Source organism: Mobula birostris, chromosome 14, assembly GCF_030028105.1.
Source record: "Mobula birostris isolate sMobBir1 chromosome 14, sMobBir1.hap1, whole genome shotgun sequence".
NCBI lineage: Eukaryota > Metazoa > Chordata > Chondrichthyes > Myliobatiformes > Myliobatidae > Mobula > Mobula birostris.
The window spans coordinates 44526605-44544649 of record NC_092383.1 but is presented as its reverse complement, the minus strand read 5'-3'; the positions used below and the strand labels follow the sequence as shown (position 1 = coordinate 44544649).

The window sequence follows — 18045 nt, the reverse complement described above, 5'->3', positions numbered from 1 at the left end:
GATTATTGAAGGTTTTTAATTTATTTTCAAGTCAACACTATCAAGATTGTTTAATGACATTTCCAGTACACATGTGTGAAGGAGAATGAAATAATTGTTATTTGAGATCCGACGCAGCACAAAAGAACACAAAAAACATAAAGAACACACTAATTTAAAAAGCACCATAAATATAATTACATAGGTAGCTTATATACAGAGATTGATTCTGTATTCACAAAGTGACGCGAGGCCTCATGTCTGTACACAAGGTGACTCTGACAGGAAATGATAAATTAGTGGTAGGGGATTGTGGAGGAGTGGGCGAGTGGGTGGAGGTGTTGATCAGCCTTATTGCTTGGGGAAAGTAACCGTTTTTGAGTCTGGTGGTCCTGGCATGGATGCTAAATAGCCCCCTTCCTGATGGGAGTGAGACAAACAATCCATGAGCATGGTGGGTAGGATCCTTTGTGATATCACTGACGCTTTTCCAGCACCTTTCGGTACATGTGTCCTTGATGGCAGGTAGGCTGGTGCTGGAGACACAAAGGACGTTTTTGACTACCCGTTGTGGAACCTGCCTGCGAGGCAGTTTCTGTACCATGCAGTGATGCAGCATGCTAGGATGCTCTCTTTTGCACATCTATAGAAGGATGTGAGTATAGATGTGCCTAGTCCAGCTCTCTTCGGAAAGTGAGGCACTGGTAAGGTTTCCTGATTGTATAGGATTCAATACACACCAGAAGAATACAGTGCATAAAGTCAAGAGTTACCTGTTCTTTTGCCCATAGTTTTACAAATAACTCAGTTTTCAGATGAAACAGAAGGAACTATACAAAGATATCACTGGTCAGAGATGCCCAGGATCTGCTGTCAGTTCCAGCTTCCCATTATTCAGGAGAGTAGAGCCTTTCTAAACACTAAAAATTTTCCACAATATCTGAAAATAGGAATAAAATTCAAAGTACCTGCTGGAAACAACGAAGTAATTTAATCACAAGAATGTTCCAGCTGTATCCAAGAACTGCAAAACCACATCTCTCAGAATCCTTCAGCAAAATCAATATTCCTTTGGAGGACCAGTTAATGTCACAAGGCCACATGGCTCCAGGAGACTTGCCCAACCAGGTGAACAACAAAATCAAAGTTGCCACAGAGTAGTTGGAGTTGCAAAGGATTGCGGTTTGCTTCCCCGTGGTTTGTAAAGATAAAAGTGATTGCGCCCAAATGCTCAAGACGACAAATGCTAATATTGGTAGAAATTCAGGATCCCAAAACCTCTCCATGTCTGAAAAGATCCCAAGATGTAGAATTCACAGCACAGGAACAGGCCATCACCCCCTCTGTTTCTATTAATCCCACTCCAGACACCAAATCCATCCATTAGTTTCTGCCCCAGGTGTATATTCAAATCCTGACCTTTATTCTCACTAGTGAGCTAGGTGTTGATGTGTTCAGTGGAAGAGTCTCCAGGCCCCTCTGGGTGAATCTGCTCCCATGGTGAGTTCACAGACAATGAAGGATCTGAAAAAGTTTCCTGTCAGACCAGGGTGCAACTCCGAGTTAGTCCTTCCCTGCACCAACCAGCCTTGTTCATGCAGTCAGCAGAGGTTATTGTTTCAACGACTGGCATCCTGTCGCACTCACCTCAATAATAAGCAAATACTTTGAGAGGCTGGTCAAGGACTGCATCTGCAGCATTCTACAACCCACAGTGGGCCCCTACAATTTGTCTACCGAGACAACCGATCGGCAGATGATGCAATAGCCATAGCTCTACACACCGTCCTTGCACATCTGGAGAAGGAGGCAGCTTGTGTGAGAATGCTGTTCTTGGACTACAGTTCAGCATTCAACACCATAATTCCCTCCAGGCTTGACAAGAAGCTCAGAGACCTCAGCCTTCACCCTGCCTTGTGTAGCTGGATCCTGGACTTCCTGTCAGATCTCTGGCAGGCGGTAAGAGTGGGCTGCCTCACCTCTGCCCCTCAACACAGAAGCCCCCCCAGGGCTGTGTCCTAAGCCCCCTCCTTTACTCTCTGTATATCCATAACTGTGTTGCCACCCACAGCTCCAATCTGCTAATTAAATTTGCCCACGACACTACACTGATTGGCCTAATCTCAAATAATAATGAGGCAGCCTACAAAGAAGAAGGCATCACCCTGACACAGTGGTGTCAAGAGAACAACCTCTCCCTTAAAGTCACAAAAATAAAGGAGCTGGTTGTGGACTACAGGAGGAATGGAGAGAGGCTAACCCCTATTGACATCAATGGACCTGAGGTTGAGAGGGTGAACAGCTCTAAGTTCCTCGGCATAAACATCACTGAGGATCTCACATGGTGTGTACATACGGCTGTGTGGTGAAAAAAGCACAACAGCACCTCTTTCACCTCAGATGGCTGAAGAAGTTTGGTATGGGCCCCCTAATCCTTTCTACAGCAGCACAATTGAGAGCATCTTGACTGACTGCATCACTGCCTGGTATGGGAACTGTACTTCCCTCAATTGCAGGACTCTGCAGAGAGTGGTGTGGACAGTCCAGCTCATCTGTAGATGTGAACTTCCCACTATTCAGGACATTTACAAAGACAGGTGTGTAAAAAGGGCCCGAAGGATCATTGGAGCCCAAGTCACCCCAACCACAAACTGTTCCAGCTGCTACCATCCGGGAAATGGTACCGCAGTATAAAAGCCAGGACCAACAGGCTCCAGGACAGCTTCTTCCAGCAGGCCACCAGACTGATTAATTCATGCTGACACAAACGTATTTCTATGTTATATTGACTGTCCTGTTGTACATAATATTTATTATAAATTACCATAAGTTGCACAGTGCACATTTAGTTGGATACGTAACATAAAGATTTTTACTCCTCATGTATGTGAAGGATGTAAGAAATAAAGTCAAGTCAATTCAATTCAATTTGTTTGCCGTAACCATTGGAGGTTTCATGCAGCTCAAGCTGAGGTACAGCATTTGTTGCACCTCTGCCTTCTGACAGGTGCAGACATGCATTCTGGACTTGACGCAGCCAATGTACACCTACAGACACAGGAGCGATGCCAGCCGCAGGTATAAAACCGATGCTTTACACAACAGCAGATAAGTAATATTGTGTAGGTATATGAATGGAAACACACAGATGCGCTGAGCTGGCCACAGATGCTAAGCAGCGTGGATGGAAGATGCAGATCTTCCCAGTAGAGGTTGGCTACAGAGGATTTGTGGCTACATCCATAGTCAGATTGCTGAAGGGATTCGGAGTCTGAGGCCAAGGTCAGTGGCAAGTTATAAAAGAACTCTCGGAGGTAGCTGAGTGAAACAGCCACTGGTTATGGTTGAAGCGGAGTGATGGCAGCTGGGCCTAAAATGACCCATGGGTGGCCAAATGTGAAGGGCGGTGCACCTGGGATACTGGGTCACCCAGTTGACCCTCTAGAGATGCAGTGGGCTTAAACTGATGAAACATTTAAGAACGGGGGTGCCCACCTGATGACCCCTGGGAAGCATCTGCCACCCACCAAGTCACACTTGAAGATCTCTACGCTCTGACCTGAGTTAGGATCTGCTTATCAAAAGGATTGAAACATCCCGTCCTATGAGCTCAAACTACGTAGGATCACTGCCCAGTCACCCAAGATGACTGCTAAATAACAAAACCCACTAGTACAGCACAAGCTGCAGGAACTTCACATCAATGGAATTTTACTTACCAAGGAAATTAAAAGATATGAAAATTAAAGTAGTATCTGAAACCAAATAAATCTCTACATAAAGTAAAAACAGATTCTTACCCTGTTTTACTTTGCAGACAAACAGAATGTGATCTAGACACACACTGCTTCCAAATTCCTGAATGTTCAGGGCTTCAAACAAATGGCACCAAACTAAATCATCTGAGACACAATATCAGTTCTTATGAAGGCCATCATCACTACACTCTCTTCTCCAAGAGCAGTTACATGGCTTCAGATTTATCCCATTTCAATTTTGTTAAAATGCTCAAATACGATTTATGCAGAAGACACTGTACAGCAGCATCCATTTGAGAGGTTAGTGAGCGACTGCGTGGAGTGGACACGTTCCTGCCACCCACTGTATACATCCTGCATGCCGAGGGAGAACATGATCACAGAGCTGCAATCACTGCCAAACTTCACAGAGATAAATCCTTCAACTCCTAGCAATCAACATAATAAGCACTCAGCGATAGCATTTCAGAACACATTTTCTTTAAGAAAGATTAAGTAGCAAAAGCATTTAAGTTAACAGTAGCAACTGGGATGAGAGAGAGCCTGGAGCCTGAACAACAGTAAATGCAGCTGTCGTGAGGATTCAGTCTCTGCTATTCTAATATCCAAACCTATTCTTACCTGCTGTGCCTTAATGAATTAGGATTGCGTTCAGAATGAAACTAACTCAGACCCAGCCTGTGGCAGCACATCAGCTCCACCTGCAAAGCACACAGCATTTTAGCTTACGTGTCAGTGTTTGCATTTGCTGAGGAACTTCCTGAAATGAAGGTGTGGTGGCTGTGTGTGCAATACTGGAGATGAGGGAGGGTTCCAGGTATTAAATGTCTCCACCCAAAATACAACTCAGCCTTTAACAATGACGGGGCAAGGAGCTGGGCAGAGCCAAGGAGTGTGTGTGTGTATTTCGTGGAATGATATGTTTACCCCAAGCAACCGTGACAGACATGCTAATACAGCATATGGGGTGTCTGCTGGCTTGGGCACAATGATAATTCCCCAAACTCCCCATTCCAATACCAATATGCATTACATCCACTCGAGGGACTAGTTGGGGGAAATCTCAATCAACACTTCCATCGGAAGTACAGCAACACCCCAACATCAGCAGCACGTTACCAAGGGAGATGCATACATGTTTCTAGGTGAGGACTTCAGTCAGCCCCAAGGGAGAGTGCTCTCAAATGAGACAGGACTCACATTTTGGGAGTAAGGGATGAAATGTTGGGAATCAATCAAGAAAATCATATCAGCTACCCTGGATGATGCACTTGTACAGGCTGGGTCTGAGTTAGTTTCATTCTGAACACAATCCTAATTCATTAAAGCACAGCAAGTTTGGATATTAGAATGGCAGAGACTGAATCCCCTTGACAGATGCATTTAGTGGATGAGGACAATTAAGGGGAAGCTTCTTCACTCAGCGGGTGGTGCAAGGAGGGAACGAGCTGTCAGTAGACGTACTGGATGTCAGTTGACATTTACGGGAAGTTTGGATAGGTATATGAATGAGAGAGGTGTAAGGAGGGGGTCTAGGTGGGAGTAGGCAGAAGACCAGGCTGGAATGGACTACTTGGGCAAATGGCCTGCTTATGTGCTATTGTGTTCCAGGACAGCGATCCCCAACCACCGGCCCGTGGACCGGTACCGGGCCGTAAAGCATGCGCCACCAGGCCGCGAGGAAACGACATGATTTGGGATAAGAGTCAGCTGCACCTTTCCTCATTCCCTGTCACGTCCACTGTTGAGCTTGAACGCACGCAATGTCATTACCTGCGCGTCATCCATGTCAGCACGGGAAGAAGATCAGCTCCCCGAGCTTGCAAGTGACGGCGGGCTGAAAAGTGTGTTTGACATAACATCTCTGCTGGCATTCCGGATCAAAGTCAATGCTAAATATCCTGAGATAGCCACGAAAGCTCTGAAAACGTTGCTTCCATTTCCAACATATCTCTGCAATGAATGCAACGAAAACTAAATTGCGGAATAGAATGGACATAAGGAACCCCCGTTAGAGTATCGCTGTCTCCCATCACCCCTCGATGGTACCGTCTTGTTGCAGGGAAACAAGCCCAGGGCTCCCACTGATTCAGTGATATTGGTGTGTTGCGATGATTTTATATGTTCATAGGGGGAAAATATATGCTGTGTGTTTAATATCCAAACGTTACTTAAAATGTTATGATGCTATTGACTTATATAACCATATAACAATTACAGCACGGAAACAGGCCATCTCTGCCCTTCTAGTCCGTGCTGAATGCTGCTCTCACCTAGTCCCACCAACCTGCACTCAGCCCATAACCCTCCATTCCTTTCCTGTCCATATATCTATCCAATTTTTCTTTAAATGATAATATCGAACCTGTCTCTACCACTTCTACTGGAAGTTCATTCCACACTTACTTCAAGCTCCACTGTCCTCCCCTGATAATTGACTTATCACTATATTCATGCAAGGAAAATATGCGCTGTGTGTTTAATATTAAATTCGTTAGATAAATCCTTTCAGAAATGAAATTGAGTATATTAGCCACATATCACCTATATTCCGGTCGTTATCAACACCACCCCCCCTCCCCCAGACAGAATCGCCAAAAACGATTTGCAGGAAAAATCGGAACGTACAACACGCATGCGCACTGGTGTCCACGCAAGGCTTCATGGTCATTGTAGTCTTTCTCGGGGTGAACCCAACGTATTTGACTGCTACTCTTGTCCGTTGGCAACCCTACCCCCCCCCCAACCCCGCCGCCCCCGTCGGCCGGTCCACAAGAATATCGTCAATATTAAACCGGTCCGCAGTGCAAAAAAAGTTGGGGACCCCTGTTCTAGGACATGATGACCAATGAAATCATTACTATGGAAACAGATGTGTGATGGGCCTCAAACTAAGCATTTTTTTTTATTGCCCCAACCTCAAACTCACCTTATCTGTGCATAAACCTGGCTCATTCTGCACCCAGCCACTTGTTACACAAAGGGAACTCAGCAACACAGGGGAAATGTAGAATACCAAGATACCCCATTGACCACTGGCAATGCTAAAATATCCACCCTCTCCCCTATTCCCAGTGTACACTGAAACAAGGAGCCTTCACGCAGAGCTGATGATCAGCTCATTCTGAGTCAATCTGCAACAGCCCTGCCTATGCATGAAGGCCTTGGAGATACTTCACGCCAAGGGCTGTTCTTATTCTGGCTTTTACCCTCTTTCTTTCCAGTCCTGATAAACAGTGTCTGTTCAAAACATCAACAGTTTATTCCCCTCCATAGATGCTGTCTGACCTGCTGAGGCCCTCCAGCACTTCCTGTGCTTATGTTCCAGATCTCCAGCATCTGTAGAATCTATTGTATTTATTTCTACGTACTGAAGTATTTACTTAACTACAAATAAAACAAACATTCTGTTCCCAAGCCAAAATGTGGCCTTGATGGGTCTTTACAATCATTTCTGCTCTTGCCATTTCTTTTTTCAACTGAAGAACAAACCGGACTTAACATCTCAACTAAACTTGAGACAGGATGTAACAATCACATAGTTAAACATATTCACATTTCACGGTGTGAGGAAGTTATTCATATTTAAAAAGGGAGACTAATCAGATTTGAAGATGAAAGACACCAAGGAAACAGCAGCAGACCGTTCAGCCTTTTGAGCACTCTTGACTCATGGCTGAACCTCATCTATATGCCACCTCTGTTCCAACTCCCCAATCAAAATCTGACCTTCTCAGAGTTTGTATGAGTCTGAAGGAAAAGTAGACTGGGAGGACAAGCAGCTTCAGCAGGACAGGAGTAGATTGTCTGGTCTAGTACTTTGCCAAGAGCGCTGAGGAAAACCCACAACTCCAGGAGGAAAACCCACAACTCCAGGAGGAAGACACAGCTGAACCCAAGTGCATGCATTAGCTGAAGATCTGGAAATACTAAAAATCTTACACATTGTATAATTTCAGTCTTTAGGACAATCTCTGGGCACCATTGCAGTCATTGCCAGTGTAGATGGGGTGATCAAATAACAAATGCGATATTCAGCTATATTAATCTCTAGGCAGAGTAGAAACAGTATTTTCAATCCATCTTCAGCGCTTTATCACTTCCACCTACCAGATGACATTGTGACTACCACCGCCCTCATCTGGATCCACCTATCACCTCCCAGCTAACATCCTGACTACTACCACCCTCATCTGGATCCACCTATCACCTCCCAGCTAACATCCTGACTACTACCACCCTCATCTGGATCCACCTATCACCTCCCAGCTCTTGCTCCAATCTTTCTCCCACCTTTTTAGACCGGCTATCCCCATCTTGCTAGTCCTGATGAAGGGTCTTGATCCAAAACATCAAACGTCAATTTTCCTCTATAGAAGCTGCCTGACTCGCTGAGTTCCTCCAGCATCTTGTGTGTTGCTCCACATTTCCAGCATCTGTAGACTCCTGTGTCTAGATAATTTTATTTTTTATTGAACAGGACTCATTCACAGAAGCAGAACATCATTTATTGGCCAAACCATGTTGCCCCTTGAATGGAGAGATCTGTCAAACCAGTTGAGTTTGACAGATCATGGAGGATCACTTCGCGCGGGCAGAAGTACCCACTTGCTTCAGAAAGGCAACAATAATACCAATGCCTAAGAAGAATAATGTGAATTGTCTGAATGACTGTTGCCCAGTAGCACTCATACCTACAGTGATGAAATGCTTTGAGAGGTTGGTCATGACTAGACTGAACTCCTGCCTCAGCAAGGACCTGGACCCATTGCAATTTGCCTATCGCTACAATAGGTCAATGGCAGATGCAATCTCAATGGCTCTCCACACGGCTTTAGACCACCTGGACAACACCAACACCTATGTCAGGATGCTGTTCATCGACTATAGTTCAGCATTTAATACCTTCATTCCCATAATCCTGACTGAGAAGTTATGGAACCTGGGCCTTTGTACCTCCCTCTGCAATTGGATCCTCAACTTCCTAACCGGAAGACCACGATCTTTGTGGATTGGTGATAATATCTCCTCCTCTCTGACGATCAACACTGGTACACACCTCAGGGGATGTGTGCCTAGCCCACTGCTCTACTCTCTATATACCCATGACTGTGTGGCTAGACATAGCTCAAATACCATCTATAAATTTGCTGATGATACAACCACTGTTGGTAGAATCTCAGCTGGAGACAAGAGGGCGTACAGGAGTAAGATATGCCAACTACTGGAGTGGTGTCACAGCAACAACCTGGCACTCAACATCAGTAAGACGAAAGAGCTGATTGTGGATTTCAGGAAGGGTAAGATGAAGGGACACACACCAATCTTCACAGAGGGATCAGAAGTGGAGAGAGTGAGCAGTTTCAAGTTCCTGGGTGTCAAGATCTCTGAGGACCTAACCCGGTCCCAACATAACGATGCAGTTATAAATAGTCATAGTCATACTTTATTGATCCCAGGGGGAAATTGGTTTTCGTTACAGTTGCACCATAAATAATTAATAGTAATAGAACCATAAATAGTTAAATAGTAATATGTAAATTATGCCAGTAAATTATGAAATAAGTCCCGGACCAGCCTATCGGCACAGGGTGTCTGACCCTCCAAGGGAGGAGTTGTAAAGTTTGATGGCCACAGGCAGGAATGACTTCCTATGACGCTCTGTGCTGCATCTTGGAGGAATGAGTCTCTGGCTGAATGTACTCCTGTGCCCACCCAGTACATTATGTAGTGGATGGGAGACATTGACCAAGATGGCATGCAACTTGGACAGCATCCTCTTTTCAGACACCACCGTGAGAGAGTCCAGTTCCATCCCCACAACATCACTGGCCTTACGAATGAGTTTGTTGATTCTGTTGGTGTCTGCTACCCTCAGCCTGCTGCCCCAGCACACAACAGCAAACATGATAGCACTGGCCACCACAGACTCGTAGAACATCCTCAGCATCGTCCGGCAGATGTTAAAGGACCTCAGTCTCCTCAGGAAATAGAGATGGCTCTGACCCTTCTTGTAGACAGCCTCAGTGTTCTTTGACCAGACAGCAACTATACTTCACTAGCAGATTGAAGAGATTTGGCATGTCAACAAATACACTCAAAAACTTATATAGATGTACCGTGGAAAACATTCTGGCAGGATGTATTACAGTCTGGTATGGGGGTGGAGGCTACTGCACAGGACCAAAAGAAGCTGCAGAAGGTTGTAAATCTAGTCAGCTCCATCTTGGGTACCAGCCTACAAAGTACCCAGGACATTTTCAAGAAGCGGTGTCTCAGAAAGGCAGCGTCCATTATTAAGGACCTCCAGCAACTAGGGCATGCCCTTTTCTCACTGTTACCATCACGTTGGAGGTACAGAAGCCTGAAGGCACACACTCAGTGATTCAGGAACAGCTTCTTCCCCTTTGCCATCTGATTACTAAATGGACATTGAACCCTTGAACACTACCTCACTTTCTTAATTTATATTATTTCTATTATTTGCATGATTTTTAATTTATTCAATATACATTTACTGTAATTGATTTACTTATTAATTTATTATTATTTTTTTCTCTCTTCTTCTATATTGCATTGAACTGCTGCTGTTAACAAATTTCATGACACGTGCCGCTGATAATAAACCTGATTCTGATTCTGTTCTGGGGTCAGGCACAATTCAGACTGGGCATGGTGGGGAGATGCCCCTCCTCGACAGACCTTACTGAATCAGGTTGGGTGTTAAGTAGTTATTTAGTCCTTTAGTGGCCATGTTATTGGTGCTGACTTTTCAACTCCAGACTTATTTACCCTATTTCAATTCCCCAGCCATCTCTGTGAGATTCTCATACCTCCACATAAACAGCCCAGTAAATTAACCAATCGACTCTAAACAGTGAGTTTTTCTTGGCACTGGGACCTTGTGCATGAGCTCCAACAGAATCAGATTCAGTTTTATTATCTAATAAATGTTGTGAAATTTGGTGTTTTGCAGCAGCAGTACAGGACAATACATAAAAAATTAGTAGTAGCTACAACGGGAAATACAAAAACAAGTAGTACAAAAAGACAGCAAATTAGTGAGCTAGTGTCCATGGTCCATTCAGAAATCTGATGGCAGAGGGCAAGACGCTGTTCCAAAAACGTTGAGTGACTTTAGCCTCCTGTATCCTTGATGGTAGCAATGAGAAGAGGGCACGTCCTGGATGGTGAGGTTCCTTCATGTTGGACGCCACCTTCTTGAGGCATCCACTATTGAAGATGTACTCTATGCTCATGAGTCTACAACCCTCTGCAGCTTCTTCCTGTCCTGTGCATTAAAGCCCTATTCCAGACAGTGATGCACCAGTCAGAATGCTCTCACGGTACACCTGCAGAAATTTGCAAGAGTATTTGGTGACATACCAAATCACCGCAAACGCCTAATAAGATATAGCCGCTGGTGTGCCTTCTTCGTAATTGTATTAATTTGTTGAACCCAGGATAGATTTTCAGGTACTTAAAGCTGCTCACCCTTTCCACCACTAACCCTTCAAAGAGGACCAGCATGTGTTCTCCTGACTGCTCCTTCCTTAAGAAAACAATCAGTTTCCTGGTCTTATTGACGTTGAGTGCAGAGCTGTCTTTGCAACACCTGTCAACCAGCCAATCTAGCTCATTCCCGTACACCTCCTTGGCACCATCTGTGATTCTGCCAACAACAGCTGTGTCACTGGCAAATTTATAGAAGGTGTTTGAGCTGTGCCAAGCCACACAGTCAAAAGTGTTCAGAGAGTAGAATAGTAGGCTAACCACGTATCTTTGAGGTGTGCCTGTGTCAATTGTCACAAGGAGGAGATGCTCTGAACTGACTGTGGTCTCGTGATGAAGTCAATGATCTAGTTGCAGAAAGAGGTACAGACGCCCAGCACTACGTGGCCACACTGCATGCCAATATCACCTCTTCAACCTTCCTTATTCCTCATCCTTCTTTCACCCCGGTTGGACACACTACAGCCCCAGAGTGGGCTGTCTGCGCTCCAGTCCTCACCTACACTCCGATCTAGACAAACCTTGTTTAGCTCACAAGCATATGGCCAAGCAAGCTGAACTGACTGCCAGTTAGAGAATGTAAAGGAACCCAGGGTCACTCCACACTCAGAACCCCAATGTAAAGGAACCCAGGGCCACTCCACACTCAGAACCCCAATGTGAAGGCAGGCACTCTGTGAGCCACATGGAGAGGATATTGATGGGCTCACAGAATGCATTTCTGATTACATCAACTTCTGTGTGGACTGCAATGTTCCAACAAGAACTGTCCTTTGTTATTCAAATAACAAGCCATGGGTGACAAAGGACATCCTGAACGCTAAAAAGAGGGCGTTTAGGGATGGAAATAGGGAGGAGCTGAGGGCAATACAGAGGGACCTGAAAGCCAGGATCAGGGAGGCTAAAGACAGGTACAGGAGGAAGCTTGAGTGGAAACTCCAGCAGAACAAAATGAGAGAGGTCTGGAAGGGGATGAGGACCATCACTGGGTTCCGGCAAACTAGCAACAGAGGAGCTGAAGGCAGTGTGGACAGGGCCAATGAACTTAACCTGTTCTTTAACAGATTTGACATTGTGGTCCCTGCCCATCCCCCACAAGTCATCTGTTGTTGGCCTCCAACCAACACATGTTCCACTCTCCCCTCCTACCCCTTCTCACAGTCCCCCACCCTGCTCTCATGACTATACCCCTTCCCCACACAAAACCACCACGGTGGGCTTCACAGCTGAACAGGTGAGAAGACAGCTGAAACATCTCAACCCAAGCAAGGCTGCAGGACCCGATGGTGTCAGTACCAGGGTGCTCAAAGCCTGTGCCCCTCAGTTATATGGAGTACTTTGCCATGTCTTCAACCTGAGCCTGAGGCTCCAGAGGGTTCCTGTACTGTCCTACCTCGTCCCTGTGCCGAAGATGCCGCGCCCCAGCGGCCTCAATGACTACAGACCGGTGGCATTGACCTCCCACATCATGAAGACCCTGGAGAGACTTGTTCTGGAGCTGCTCGGCCTATAGTCAGGCCACACTTAGATCCCCTCCAGTTCGCCTACCAGCCCCGACTAGGAGTTGAGGATACCATCGTCTACCTGCTGAACTGTGTCTATGCCCACCTGGACAAGCCAGCGAGCAGTGTGAGGGTCATCTTTTTTGACTTCTCCAGTGCGTTCTACACCATCCGCCCTGCTCTGCTGGGGGAGAAGCTGACAGTGATGCAGGTGGATGCTTCCCTGGTATAATGGATTCTTGATTACCTGACTGGCAGACCACAGTACGTGTGCTTGCAACACTGTGTCCAACAGAGTGATCAGCAGCACTGGGGCTCCACAGTCTCCCTTTGTCTCCCTTTCTCTTCACCATTTACACGTCGAACTTCAACTACTGTACAGAGTCTTGACATCTTCAGAAGTTTTCTGATGACTCTGCCATAGTTGGATGCATCTGCAAGGGAGATGAGGCTGAGTACAGGGCTACGGTAGGAAACTTTGTCACATGGTGTGAGCAGAATTATCTGCAGCTTAATTTGAAAAAGACTAAGGAGCTGGTGGTAGACCTGAGGAGAGCTAAGGCACCGGTGACCCCTGTTTCCATCCAGGGGGTCAGTGTGGACATGGTGGAGGATTACAAATACCTGGGGATACGAATTGACAATAAACTGGACTGGTCAAAGAACACTGAGGCTGTCTACAAGAAGGGTCAGAGCCGTCTCTATTTCCTGAGGAGACTGAGGTCCTCTAACATCTGCCGGACGATGCTGAGGATGTTCTACGACTCTGTGGTGGCCAGTGCTATCATGTTTGCTGTTGTGTGCTGGGGCAGCAGGCTGAGGGTAGCAGACACCAACAAAATCAACAAACTCATTTGTAAGGCCAGTGATGTTGTGGGGATGGAACTGGACTCTCTCACGGTGGTGTCTGAAAAGAGGATGCTGTCTAAATTGCATGTCATCTTGGACAATGTCTCCCATCTGCTACATACTGTACTGGGTGGGCACAGGAGTACATTCAGCCAAAGACTCATTCCACCGAGATACAACACAGAGCGTCATAGGAAGTCATTCCTGCCTGTGGCCATCAAACCTTTACAACTCCTCCCTTGGAGGGTCAGACACCCTGAGCCAATAGGCTGGTCCTGGACTTATTTCATAATTTACTGGCATAATTTACATATTACTATTTAACTATTTATGGTTCTATGACTATTTATTATTTATGGTGCAAATGTAACGAAAACCAATTTCCTCCAGGATCAATAAAGTATGGCTATGAATATGACTAAAGAAACCTGGGGTATCTCCATACCCAGAACCCCCAAACAGATGGAAGATGGTCAGTTAACTTGCTTGCTCTTCCCTCCCCAAATAAACATCAGATAAAGAGTCATCGTGTGCAAAATGTGGTTATAAAAATGGAAATACACTTTTTATTCTTAAACATACCCAAGGGCACTTGCAAAATATCACGTAATGTTCCACAGTGTAGCATTGCTGAAGGAGATGTATTCTGTATTTAGTTGATTAAAAAAAAAACAACGTTCATTGGCGGTGCACAGCATGGACAAGCGCACAGTTACTAAGCTGCTCCTTTTCAGCTATTATTTGTTAAATTAAATGTTACTTAAAAACACAGCTTCTTTTGAGAAAGGAACGTCATTACCAGCGATATGTATGGTGAGCGTACAGTGAAGGGGAGCCAATTGAAAAATCACCCATTTGCACTGAAAGGTATCAAGGAGACTGATTTGTAGCCACTTAAACAACATCTGCAAAGCCCAATTATAGGCAGATTTGACTCATTTTACTGACTTAGCCCAAGGGAAAAACACAAAATATCTTTGTTTTGCAATCACAGCTTTCTACAAAAAAAAGTGAATGATTTGAAAAGAAAGTGATGGTTTGTTGTGTAACACTTTTAGAGCCTGCATGGAGGCGGTGTGGATCTAAGTCTATTCTGAGTCCTGATCCAGCTGTCAGTATTGAGTCGGAATGCAGCACAAAAAGGTGAAAATTAATTAAATCCTGGGGAAAACATGTCATTGTAAGTTGCCATCTCTACCAGATGACACAAGCTAAAATGACGAAAAGGGAATCTGATCCCTCCCAGAAAGCCAACAATTTACAACGGCGTATTGTCATTTGAAGAGGGCCTGGCTGATGCAAATTTGCGAACAAAACAGTAACTGTTTGCATCAGAATGCAAGTATTAAATCAACTATTTGCTTTAATTAAAGTTACAAGCCACTATTAGGCTTCAAAATGCATACATTATTCTCAAATTCACGTGGCTTCATATACCTTAAACCAATGTTTTGAGTGAATAAACCAATTGACTGATTAACTGTTTAATTCACTCACTGCTTCACGTCATTAGTGAATCAGAGTTAAACTTTTAAAAAAAAATCCATTTTACTGAATAAGATCAGAGCAGTGAACCACTTGAACCCTGCCAATCATCAGAAAGCCAAGGCTCCTTGCTGGTTCTAAGTCAGGTTAAAATTCATACTGTTCCAAGTGACCAAAGAAATTGGTAACGTCAGTGCTAAACACACCATTACCTCAACATGATGCAAAACAGTGCCAAACACACCATACCTCAATGCTTTGTGAAAATGCAGCACCGCTGTCAGGAATTTTCCAGATCCAAATGCCCACTGTGCAGCCAAGTCCAGGGCTTGTCTTACTGATAAAATGCCCGTTTCATCCAGAACCAGAGGCTGGGGAGAGAGGATTACAGAAAGTCAGAACACCTCCCACCAACTAATTACAAATCCACCAGAAGCAAACTCAGGGAGATGAGAACCGAAAATGAGCTTCCAGAAGTCCTAACACAAGGCACTGTCATGAGCAACAAAGACTGGATCTTTCCCTAATAAGCATCAGCTGCTTATCATGTGGTTCTGCAGCCTGAGCAGGGGCCTTGTCTTCAGCTTACAACATCCAATGAAACATCGCTCCAGGTTATTAACCAGAGGGCTGGCCAGCTTCAAATAGGCCCACCCAGAAATCATCCAACACGTAAAGTCTCTAGTATGTGCTATTTGTAGCACAGATGTTGCAACTGATCACAAACGGCTCAGCGACCAAAGCATTTCCCGACCTCAAGATGCAAAAAGAAAAAAATTCTATCGGGCTTTGAAGTGAAGTCATGTGTTATCTGTAACACTGGCAACGGATTGACACTTAAACAAACCGAGCAGAAACATTAACAAAGTCCATGTGAACCAATAGCAAACCTGCAAATGGCTGCATGGAAAGGTCAGATATAGATTAGAAAGGAAAGCTTAGTACTTAGAATGGAATCAAGTTCACATCGAATCTTTGCCAGCCAAGGATGAGATGGTCCTGCCTATGCCCATTTCCCCACCCGTAGATAACCAAAGGTCATGAACCAAGTACATATTCAATGCAGTCAGAGGTCTGCCTCACCCATCCTGTCAGAGTCCCTCCTCTCACCATCTTCTAGAAGGAGAAAGTTTCACGTGAAATTCTTCAGATGCTGGAAATCTTGAGCAACACGCAAAATGCTGGAGAAACTCAGCCTGTCGGACAGCATCTACCTGGCTGCCTGATTTGCTGAGTTTCTCCAGCATTGTGTGTGCGTAGCTCAAGATTTGCAGCATCTGCACAATTGTGTGCAATGGTACTTGGTAGATGCTGCCCAGATGAAAGTCCTTGGCCCAAAACCACAAACGGTTCCTCAGATCCCTTCCCTTCACTCAGTTCACTTGATCTGTGTACTATTCTGTCCACTAATGAACTGTGTACCAAGACAGTGGGAGCAACTCAATGGCTCAGCTGGAAATAAAGGACGTCCATTCCAATGACCAACATAGCCTTCCCTCAACCAACACACAGCATCGTTTATCACATTTTCCACCAGACTCTGCACAGACTGGAAGGACTGCAGAGTTGAACTTTTTGACTGTGGTGATCTCTTGAAAGTCCCAAGGATACATAGCACTCCGGTCGCAAATGCTGGATTATAAAAACCAGCTCTCATCCAGTTATTACCACATTGCTGTTTGTGGGATCTTGGGTTGCCTACATTAAAACAGTGACTGCACCTACAATCGTACAACTTCGGGGCAGGAGAAAGCCACTCAGCCCTCATTCTTGTGCTTCCATTTAGTAACACTGATAGTTGATCGAAATGCAGCCCCAACTTTGCATTCCTCCTGCCGGTGGTAACTTTTCTGGCCAAGACCCTTCATCAAGGACTCCTACCCTTAGCCTTAAAATATTCAGAGGCTCTGCTTCTACCATCATTTGAAGAAGAAATGTCCAAAGACTCACTCTCAGAACAAATTTCCCCTCATTTTAAGTGAGCAACCCTCTTCTTTTTGAAGAGCAGTAACTTCCAATCTCCTCCCCCCACCCCCCCAAGAAGAAACATTCTGTAAACCCACCCTGTCAACAATCAAGTCTCCTGTTACTCTTCTGAACTGCAGCTGATTTAAACTTGGCTGGTCTGACCTTTCCTCAGAATGCAGTACGACCTGCAGTTATTGGTTTGGAAAAGTTCTTCTGCAGCACTCCCAACACACTTACTTTCTTCATTTAACAAGCAGATGAATACTCAGTTCAGCATTCCACATGTGCTCACACCACCCTTCAAATGAAGAATGAACTCCCCACTTTGCATTCAATTTCCCAACAATGAACAATAACTGTTAGCACTCCCAGTACTTTACAAGAGCAGGTTGATTACCAGAGAAAGGGCAGAGTACATTATGGACAAAAAGAGGGAACCAGATACAGAGCCGGGGATGATCATAAATTAATAACTTCTGTTTTCTCTGAGGAGAAAGACACTGTAGTTAGCTAGTTCAGTTGGGATAGTTAATTCCTTGATGGCATCAAGATTAATATAGGCTGAAGCTTTATTAGGGTGAGGAAAGTGAATGCGATGTTAGCATTCATTTTGAGAGGACCAGAATATAAAAGCAAGGATGTAATGCTGAGACGTTACAAGGCACTAGAGTGGTCTGAATTTGAGTACTGCGAGCAGTTTTGGGCCCCTTAGCTAAGAAAGGATGTGCTGGCTTTGGAGAGGGCCCAGACGAGGTTCACACGAATGACCATGGGAATGAAAGAGGTAACATATGAGGACCGTTTGATATCCCTGGGCCTGTACTCACTGGAGATTTAGAAGAATGGGGGAGGGGGGGAATCTAATTGAAATCTATCGAATATTGAAAGGGCTAGATAGAGTGGATGTGGAGAGTATGTTTTCTATAGTGGGGGGAAGGGTGACTATAGGGGGACAGCCATTTAGAAGAGCGATGAGGTGGAATTTCTTTAGT

The 18045-nt window shown here is 45.0% G+C and overlaps 1 protein-coding gene across 5 annotated transcripts in view; it reads right to left on the bottom strand.

The window, feature by feature from the left end:
- rab27a (RAB27A, member RAS oncogene family) overlaps positions 1-18045 on the bottom strand; it is a 191634-nt gene that overhangs the window by 87525 nt on the left and 86064 nt on the right. For 4 of the 5 annotated variants that reach the window (XM_072278470.1, XM_072278473.1, XM_072278471.1 and 1 more), the window contains one exon: positions 15335-15456. The exons of the other annotated variant lie outside the window; for it this stretch is intronic. The gene's annotated coding sequence lies outside the window, so the exon portion shown is untranslated. The remainder of the gene's footprint in view (positions 1-15334; positions 15457-18045) is intronic. 5 annotated transcript variants of the gene reach the window in all.